Below are 10,389 nucleotides of genomic sequence, written 5' to 3'. Positions count from 1 at the left end.
TACAAAGTCATTGCCCTGTGGGGATGGGTTAGAAGGAACAGGGTAGGGATCGGGAGGCTACTAGAGCTGGAGTGAAGAAAACCATGAGAAAACCTGCAGGTCCTTGGGGGGCAGGAGGAGGAAGGTGTGCTGCCCATCTCTGGCTGCGTCACTGGGTGATGGGGAGCAGGGCTTTGGGTATGGTCAGTCTGGAATTAGAGGGTGTGCAGTTGTAAACACTTGTCAGGGGAAATGACTCCATGTCCCAGGAGGGAGTCATGGCTTGAGGTTGTGGAAAGGAAGCTAAGGCGGAGGGCTCAGCTGCCCATGAGGTCGGGAGACCTAGAAGAGCCCAGAGCTACCAGAGAAAAAGAACCCCTAGAAGGAAAGGAGGAGGAGCAGCCAGAGGTAGAGGAAGACAGGAGGGTGCAGCTCCCCCCCCTCCCTGGGATGTTAGTAGGGTCACACAAGTTGAAGATGGAAAAATGTCCTCAAGCCTGAGCCCCAGGGGGCGGGGGGGGGGGTGGGCTACAGAAGCACAACAGTGTTCCTGTGTCTGTGGAGTCCTCAGTGGACTTGAGCTGGAGCTGAGCTGTGAATGTGGGAGGACAGGTCCTGGGTCTGTGTCTTCCTAAGGTGCGTAGGGAAGGGGATGGTGGTGAACAGGGTATGGCGGCTGTTTAGAGCTCCTTGTGTAAGCTGTGTGGCCAAGAGCCACATAGGAACCGGCTGTGCGGGCCATTTGGAGCGAGGGTGGCCGGGCCCTGGTCACGGGCAGCCAAGTGCAGCAGACGCTGGGACCGCACTCCCGAGCCGGGTCGGCCGATCCCTGAGGCCGCGGCGGGCCCCAGAGGCCCAGAAGCGACGCCGCAAGCCAACCCCGCGCGCGGAGCTGAGCGCCCTGTCCCGACGCGGCGCGCGCTGTCGCGATCCGGCGGCGCGTGACGTGGCGGGGGCGGGGCCTGAGCGGCCGCGGCGGCCCAAGCAGTCGAGCTACCGAGCATCCTGTGGGCGCCTGGCTACTGCGAGGTAACGGGCCGCGGGCGGGCGCGCGGGGGAAGCGGGGCCGGGGCCGCGTCCGGGAGGCCGAACTTTCCGCGCGGCCGCCGCCGCCGCAGCGTGCGGGGTGCGGGCCCGCCAACCCGTGCGCGGGGCGGGCGGGCGGGCGGCACGTGAGAGACGCGGCGGCGAGAGCGTGCCGGAGGGTGACGCTGTGCGTGTAAGAGGGACTGCGAGCGTGAGGGGGCTCCGGAGTGGGGGGAACCCTGAGTGGAAGACCCAGCGCGTGAGGAGGACTACGTGTGTGAGTGTGAGAGACCCCCTGAGTCTGAGCGTGACTGTGTGCGCGCGCAAGAAACACCCTGAGTGAGAAGATGACGCTGATAGTATGGGAGAGACCTTGGTGTGAAGGAGACTCTGGGTGTGCGTGAGAGACAGGCGCCCTAGACCAGAGGGGGGGAGAGAGAGACAGAGAGAGAGACAGAGAGGGGGGGAGTGTGTGTGTGTGTGTGTGTGTGTGTGTGTGTGTGTGTGAGGGAGGGAGAGAGAGATAGAAACCCTGAGGGTGTGAGAGCCTGAGTGTGAGGGTGACTCCACAAGTGTGGGAGAGGCTGAGAGTGTGAGGGACACTGTGGTGATAGAGTCTCTGAGTGCGATGCTGACTGTGTGAGAGACGGGGCGATACCGGACGCTGAGTGTGATGCGAAGGAGAACCTGGGCTGTGAGAAACTGCAAATGCAAGACTTTGTACCGCAGGATCAGAGCTTCCTGGGATGCTGCGAGATTGTCTAGGGCCCTCCCGAGCTTGCAGGGCTGGCCTGTTGGTGCTAGGGAACCGGGTGCTCCTGCTGTGATGGCTCTCTCTCGTGTCTTCATGTCCTGTCACCTTGTTTGATCATCTCATGTTATAAATGGAAGGAGATACTTGTAAAACATTCTGAGAATTCTTCACTAAGCACTGAGCAAACAGTCTGGGTACCACATTGTGTAATGGTCAGTATAAATTGGAATCAATATTTAACAGATGTTTTTGAGTACCTCTTGTGTGCACTGGGCTGTGTGCTTGGTGACACAGTTCAAAAGAATTCGGTCTCTGCCCTTGATGGGGGGAAAAAAGCACTGCCAGCAAATCTAGCATCGTGGTAGCCGAATGCTCAGCCATCTGGTGCTTCTCTGAGAGCTGCTCTCTGATTTGAAGATCTGGGAGGAGCAGACTTTGTGAAAGTCTGTGAGTGCTTCCTGAGCTCATTTTTGTCTCTCTTTGCTTGCTGTGAAGCCCTGTAAGAGGAAACTGCCCAGTCTGCCTACATTGCTAAGGTGCCCTTGCGTACTAATGGCTTTTGCTTCCCAGCTTGGTTCTCAGACTGCCATTCAAGTTCTTATATTTGATTTCCCTCTCCTGACAAATATGCAGAAAACCACAAACGATTTTTTTCTTATCTTCCTTCTTCCCTGTCTGGCTGTGGACATATTTTTTTATTGCAGACTAAAAGTAAATACCAGTTATGTGACTGATCTCCTTGGCCCTTCTTGGTACAGGAAATTTCCTGACCTCTGTCGTGCGTGTTTCCTGCTATAGTCTCCAGGGTGTGGATATATTTTTACAAAAGTGACACAAACAGGGCTTACAGGACCTGGGACTTGGGGAGCAGCAGCTGTCTAGACATGCATGATTTGAGATGACCGGGTTAGTTCTCTGACACGTGTGGGCTGGTTGCTTCAGTTACACTCCACTGTGGGTGTGACGGAACTTCTCAGTAATTGAGTGCTGCCCCTGCCAGGCATGTAAAACTTAAATTTTACAAAGGGAAATATCATCCTGTTGCTTATTAGGTTCATTTTTTGATAAGCTGCCTCTTACTCTTTGTTGCAGAGGTTAAATGGCCAAGACAGACAAATGGAATTAGGCCTTGCTGTGAAGACTTCCATTTTCTTCTCAGTACCTGACCATTTATGATGAGGCAGCTTATGAAAGTGTGATGTTTGCTTATTTCCTCGCAGGTGAATATTATTGTTCTGTTTTCTATTAGATCTTGGATCTTTGCGATTTGTAAAGAGTTTCAGTTATTTGTGCAAGATACGAACAGGATACTATTAATGAAAAATGGCTCACATATAATTAACAGTTATGTAACACTATATTATATAAAATTGTATATTAAATTGTTTCTTTTTCTGAAGAGTAATTGTGGTGGTTTATAATTAAAGATACTTCAATGAGGTTGTTAAAAAGAAATTGAAAACCAAAGTCAATGGAAAAGACTAGATATCACATACTGTTGAAAGTGAGGGTATTTATTCACTGTGATTAGGTGCTGAATTTGATATTGAGTTTCCTGGTATCTTAGGCAAAAACATAATAAATGTAGAGTTACGTAAGTTTTTCATTTGATATAGGGATACTATATATAGAGAGAGAGAGAGGGAGAGAAGGAGAGTTAAGCATTAAAAAAGTTAACGCCTATTAATTGTGGAAAATATATAAGACTCAGAGAAGTATAGAAAAGAAAGAGCCCTCTGTTTTCACCACAGTAGAGATTTTAGTATTTTTTCTCAACAATCTTTTCCCCTGTGGTCATTAATTATAAAAGAGTTCTTTCTTTTTTTTTTTTAAGATTTTATTTATTTATTTTGACAGAGACACAGTGAGACAGTGAGAAAAGGAACACAAGCAGGGGGAGTGGGAGAGGGAGAAGCAGGCTTCCTGCCGAGCAGGGAGCCTGATGTGGGGCTCGATCCCAGGGCTCTGGGATCATGACCTGAGCCGAAGGCAGAGGCTCAACGACTGAGCCACCCAGGTGCCCCAAGAGTTCTCATTTCATTTTATTTTTATTTATTTTTAAAGATTTTATTTATTTATTTGACAGAGAAAGACACAGCGAGAGAGGGAACACAAGCAGGGGGGAGTGGGAGAGGGAGAAGCAGGTTTCCCACTGAGCAGGGAGCCCGATGCGGGGCTCAATCCCAGGACCCTGAGATCATGACCTGAGCCAAAGGCAGATGCTTAATGTCTGAGCCACCCAGTTGCCATTTTATTTTTTTAAAAGATTATTTATTTGGGATGCCTGTGTGGCTCAGTTGGTTGGGTGTCTGCCTTCTGCTTGGGTCATGATCCCAGGGTCCTGGGTTGAGCCCCACATTGGGCTCCCTGCTCAGCGGGGAGCCTGCTTCTTCTGCCTGCAGCTCCCCCTGCTTGTGCTCGCGCACTCTCTCTCTCTCTGACACATAAATAAATGAAATCTTAAAAAAAAAATAAAGATTTATTTATTTTGAGAGACACAGAGAGAGAGCATGGGCATGGGAGGAGGACCAGAGGGAGAGAGAGTCTTAAGCACACTCTGCGCTAAGCACAGAGCCCAACATGAGGCTCCATCTCACGACCCTGGGATCATGACCTGAGCAGACACCAGGAGTCATACGTTTAACCAAGTGTGCCACCCGGTGCCCCTATAAAAGAGTTTTTAAATCCAGGTTGTAAAGTATTCTTTGTAATTGAACTTTGAAAGATTCTTCCCTTTTTTTTCCCCCTGAAAATTGCATATGATAGTTTCATGGTTAAATTTTCATGAGGCAATGTTAGTGGTCTGATGAATTCCTTTATTATCTGGTGCAGGAGCCTGTAAAATAGGATGAAAACCTGCTAGAAAGCTGCATTGTGTCCTTACAGGCAGGGTTTAATGTTAGTTTTTCACAACAGAAACTTAGAGGGTATGCTGAATTTGGAAATTGTCTTCAATAGTGATTTTTAAATTTTTTTACATTTTAAAGTAAATGTTTTTTTGTTTTTTTTTTTAGATTTTTAATTTATTTATTTGACAGAGAGAGAGAGACAGCGAGAGAGGGAACACAAGCAGGGGGAGTGGGAGAGGGAGAAGCAGGCTTCCCGCTGAGCAGAGAGCCCAGTGCGGGGCTCGGGGCTGGATCACAGGAATCTGGGATCATGACCTGAGCCAAAGGCAGACGCTTAACGACTGAGCCGCCCAGGCGCCTCTTCAATAGTGATTTTAGAAACTGTATGAGAAAGAGACTGAGAATCTGATACTGTGTGTGATCTTCACATGCCGATTTCTCTTATCAATTGGATAAAAATTAAAGGCAGAAGGATAGCCAGTTCAGAGAGGGTGATCTGGTAAGATTTTGTTGCACACTCTTTCCCCTAAATACCAGGCTACTGAGCTGGAGATAGCGGCTTAGTTATGAGCTCCTTGATTTTCATCCCATTGTTGAAGAAGGTCTGCAAATCTATTCTGTGGGGATAAACAATGCATCTCACACAGGTATGGACTGCCCTTTTGAGAATGTATGTAGATAATATGGTGACTGATTAAATGCAAAAGAATTCAAAACCATTATTGTAGTCAAGAGTTGCTTTTTATCATTTTTTTCTCCACCATCTGTTACTTAAAGAGCAAGTACTTTGACAAAATATTAGAAACCACTTAAGGTCTTAAGACTTTCAGTAGGGTTTGTTGTGTATTATCTCTTAGCTATTTTCTGTCCTTGGTATATTTTATTCAGTGCTCAGGGACTGACTACTGAACCTATGCTAGGCCTTGTCCTGCGTGCTGTTAAAATAGATGAGGAACTCACAAACTAGTTGGGAGACTGAAGCTAAGTAAATGCAACAGAATGAGGTGGTTGCTAAGGCAGAAGTATGTATTACAAATCTTATGGGCACAAAGAGATATATGGAGAAAGATGGCAGCTAGGCTGTTGGGGAAACGGTGGTAGAAGAAGGGTGTTAGAAGCAGAGGGCTCAGTATGAGCAAAAATATGTTTGTCTGATGGACTCTGGAAACGCTGGACTACTCCAGGTTCTAGAAACTGCAGGTAATTCAGTGGGACAGGACCTTGGGTGGGACTTTGGGGTCGGGGTGGGGTGGGGTGGGGTGCGGGATATAGTGATAAGGCCCTGCTAAGAAGGTTGGAATTGGTCTTAAAGGCCTCAGGCAGGAGCTTGAGGGAGGGTTCCTAACAGTGTTCTGATACCAACTGAGATATAGTAGGGTTGATACTCTGTTGTGAAACTTGAGGAGCCAAAGCAGTGTTTTTTCTGCTTAGAAGGTTGTCTCCCACCTCTAGCCTGTTCCGCTCTCCTATGTAGAGGTAAACCCTATTGCAGATGCTATTTTTTTTCTTTCCCACTCAGAATTCACATAATTCCTTAGACAAGAGCTATGTTGGGACATTCCATTTTCAGGCCTTCTAGATCTTGCTGATTTTCTTTTCCCCCCCCACACCCCCTCCATGGGGCTTGAACTCGTGACTCTAAGATTAAGAGTCTCATGTTCTACCGACTGAGCCAGCCAGGTGCCCCTAGATCTTGCTGATTATTTGTCTGCGTATTCTGTTGATGACTGAGAGAGGTGCTTTGAAGTCACAGCGTAATCGTGGATTCGTGTATTTCTCTTTTCATATCTATGAAATTGCTTTATGTATTTTGAAGCTGTGTTGTTGGAGGAAACACACACTTAGAATTGTCTTCTTGGTGAATTAACCTCTTTATCATTATGTAATGTCCCTCTTTATCCCTAGCAGTATTTCTTATTCTGAAGTTTATTTTGTCTGATGTGAATATAGCTACTCCACCTTTCGATCAGTGTTTGCATGATTTATTTTTTCCTATCTTTTTACCTAGAACTTATTTGTATTTATTTATTTATTTGTTAATTTTTAAGTAGGCTCCACACTCAGCATGGAGCCCAACGAGGGGCTTGAACTAACTACCCTGAGATCAAGATCTGAGCTGAGATAAAAAGTTAACCAACTGAGCCACCCAGGCACCCCTTTATGTTTTTATATTTATTATTTTTTTAATATTTTATTCACTGAGAGAGAGAGAGCACAGAGGGAGAGTAAGAGGGAGAAGCAGACTCCTTGCTAAGCTGGATCCCAGGACCCTGAGATCATGACCTGGGCCGAAGGCAGACGCTTAACCAACTGAGCCACCCAGGTGCCCCAATGTCTTTATATTTAAAGCGTGTTTCTCATAGACTACATGTTGGGTTTTGCGTTTTTATCTAATTTGTTCTGTCAGTGTCTATCTCTTAATTGGTATGTTTTGATCACTTACATTTCATGTTATTATTGGGATGGTTGGGTTAAAATCGTCCATCTTGCTAGTTGTCTTCTGTTTTCTATTTGTTGCATATGTTCTTTTTTCTGCCTTCTTAAAAATTTTTTATTATTTAAGTATATTTGATATGCAATGTTATATTAGTTTCAGGTGTACAACATTGTGATTCCACAATTCCGTACATGCTCACCATGATAAGTCTAGTTACCATCTGTCACCATACACTGCTATTACAATATTATTGACTATATTTTCTATGCTGTACTTCTTTAAAAAAGATTTTATTTATTTATTTGAGAGAGAGGAGAGCATGAGCAGCAGAGGAGCAGAGGGAGAGGAACAAGCCGACTCCCACTGATCATGGAGCCCTACTCGGTTGATCCCATGACCCTGAGATCATGACCTGAGCAGAAATCAAGAGTTGGAGGCTTAACTGAATGCGCCACTCAGGCGCCCCTATGCTGTACTTTTTATCTCTGTAACTTATTTATTTTATGACTGGAAGTTTGTACATCTTAATACCCCTTCACCTCTTTTGCTCATCCCTTCACCCCCCTCCCCTCTGGCACCACCAGTTTGTTTTATGTATTCATGAGTCCTTTTTTGTTGTTCGTTTGTTTTGTTTTTTAGATAAGTGAACTCATAATGATACTTGTTTTTCTCTGCCAACTTATTTCTCTTAGTGTAATACCTTCTAAGTCCATCCATGTTGCTGCCTACTTTTGGTTTGAGTATTTTTTTATTTCCACCATTGGTTCATTATTTATACCCCTTCTTTTAATCTTCTTAGTGTTTTTTTAAGTAAATTACATTATTTCACATAAAAGAAATTTACAACTGTATAACTCCCATTTTTCCTTCTGTCTCTGTGCTTTTGTTGTCATACATTTTCCTTTATTTATTTATTTATTTATTTATTTAAAAGATTTTATTTATTTGACAGAGAGAGATACAGCGAGAGAGGGAACACAAGCAGCGGGAGTGGGAGAGGGAGAAGCAGGCTTCCCGCGGAGCAGGGAGCCCGATGCGGGGCTCGATCCCAGGACCCTGGGATCATGACCCGAGCCGAAGGCAGACGCTTAACGACTGAGCCACCCAGGCGCCCCCATTTTCCTTTTTTTAAAAAAGATTTTGGGGCACCTGGGTGGCTCAGTCGTTAGGCGACTGCCTTTGGCTCAGGTCATGATCCCAGGGTCCTGGGATCGAGCCCCACATCGGGCTCCCTGCTCACCGGGAAGTCTGCTTCTCCCTCTCCTACTCCCCCTGCTTGTGTTCCTGCTCTCGCTGTCTCCCTGTCAAATAAATAAATAAAATCTTTTAAAAAATAAAAAGAAAAAAAATAAAAAGATTTTATTTATTAGAGAGAGAGAGAGGGAGTATGAGCAGGGGAAGGGGCAAAAGGAGAGGGAGAAGCAGCCTCCCCACTGAGCAGGGAGCCCAATGCAAGCTGATCCCAGGACCCTGGGATGACCCCAGCCCAAGGCAGAAGGCAGACACTCAACTGACTGAGCCACCCAGGCTCCCCTCATATATTTTACTTTTATATATGCTATAAATCCACAATTCATTGCTACTATTTTTACTTGAGGCAGTCAATTATATTCTAAAGCAAATAAAAATAGCCACCCCAAAAGTTTTTTTTCCAAAAAGTATTTTTTTATATTTACCTCAGACCATTTGATATTATCCTTCAGCTCTTGGGGGTTCCATTCTATTTTTTTTTTTTTTTTCACTTTTTCCCACTTTGACTCTTAATGGTTTTCATCTCTCTGCTGAAATTTCACATCTGTTTCTGCATGCTGTCTAACTTTTCCATTAGAGTGTTTAATGTATTAATCATAGTTATTTTAAATTTCTTGTCTGGTAGTTCCAATATTCCGGTCATCTCTAAGTCTTTTCCTGTTGATTACTTTGCTTCTTTCCTTTTTTTTTTTTTAAAGATTTTATTTATTTATTTGTTTGTTTGTTTGTTTGTTTGGGGGAGAGAGAGAATCCCAAGCAGACTCCTTGCTGAGTGCAGAGCCTGACACGGGGCTTGATCTGACAACCCTGAGATAATGACCTGAGCCAAAATCATGAGTTGGATGCTTAACAACCCACCCAGGTGCCCCTGATTACTTTGCTTCTTGATAGTGGGTTGTTTCTCTTGCTTTTTGTTGTGTTGCTTGTAATTTGTTACTGATTGCTAGATGTAGGACTTAAAACAGTAGAAACTGAGGCAAGTATTTACTCTAGGTACATGTCTTCTTTTATTAGGGTATTAGCGTGGGAGTTCCAGTCAGTTAGGAGGTGAGTTGGGTTTGGGTTTTGTTGTTGTGGTTACCTTAGGTGCACACGGGCCTTCAAATTCCTCAGGTTTAGGATGGATTTGCTGGTGGGAGGGCTTTTCCTCAATGTTTATGCTTTACTCTCAGCTTTAGGTCTTTCTTTTGTTGCTGGGTGCTTGCTTACCTGCTGGTGGGGAGCAGGGATTCCCTGTTGTCTTGGTTCAGCCTCAGTGTTAGGCAGGCCCTGTTTTTCTGGTTCTGGGGGGAAGAGGGGTGTAGATCTTTCTGGTGATCCTGCCCTTGCCCCAGAGGTAGGATACTTCTAATGGTCCAGATCAGAATTTCCTGCCTTTCCCCCAGGCATAAAGTGGTGTTTTATTTTTCTTTTACTCTGCCCCAGCTGCCTTGGGAGGGACAGAGTTTACCACCCTTTCCCCAGGGGTGTAAGATTTTTATTCTTTAGAAAAAGGACTTGGTGGACCTTTGCATTTCCCCAGAGTAGCGGTTGCTTTCCTTCTCCAGACTAGCACTACTGAGAAGTTGTCTCTGGCCTCCTGCTTAGTATTTTTTTTTTTAAGAGTTTATTTATTTATTTGACAGAGAGAGAGACACAGCGAGAGAGGGAACACAAGCAGGGGGAGTGGGAGAGGGAGAAGCAGGTTTCCCGCGGAGCAGGGAGCCCGATGCGATGTGGGGCTCGATCCCAGGACCCTGGGATCATGACCTGAGCTGAAGGCAGACGCTTAACGACTGAGCCACCCAGGCGCCCCTCCTGCCTAGTATTTTTTAATGAACATCCAGTCTACTGAAGTCTATGGAGAAAAACCCCTGGGTGTCTATGCTCTTGCTAAACCACACAAGACCTTTAGTAAAATTCATTAAGAATTGTACCTGAGTTCTTCTTACTTGCCTGCGTGTTGGTCCCATCGTTCTCCCTCTGCCACAGGTGAACCAGAGCTTGCATCTCTTCGTGGAGGTGCCTGTTTTTCCTAAAATTTCAGTCTGGTAGGTTGCCCTGTAACCTCAGCTCTCCGATGGCTTCAAGAAAAGTTACGGTTTTGTAGATTG

General features: G+C 45.6%; 1 protein-coding gene across 4 annotated transcripts in view; it reads left to right on the top strand.

Moving 5' to 3' along the window:
• The first annotated feature begins 922 nt into the window (after positions 1–922).
• Positions 923–10,389, top strand: part of SLC7A6 (solute carrier family 7 member 6) — a 35,673-nt gene continuing 26,206 nt past the window's right edge. Inside the window, exons 1-2 of one of the 4 annotated variants that reach the window (XM_035024918.1) lie at positions 923–1,008; positions 2,852–2,979. The gene's annotated coding sequence lies outside the window, so the exon portion shown is untranslated. Of the gene's footprint in view, positions 1,009–1,173; positions 1,283–2,851; positions 2,980–10,389 lie in introns of those variants that run through there. The other 3 variants (XM_035024919.1, XM_035024920.1, XM_035024921.1) reach the window with 3 other exon arrangements.

This window comes from Mirounga leonina, unplaced genomic scaffold (genome assembly GCF_011800145.1).
Source record: "Mirounga leonina isolate KUSES-001 unplaced genomic scaffold, KU_Mleo_1.0 Mir_180, whole genome shotgun sequence".
NCBI classification, from domain to species: Eukaryota; Metazoa; Chordata; class Mammalia; order Carnivora; family Phocidae; genus Mirounga; species Mirounga leonina.
This window is presented reverse-complemented; position numbering and strand designations above follow the sequence as displayed.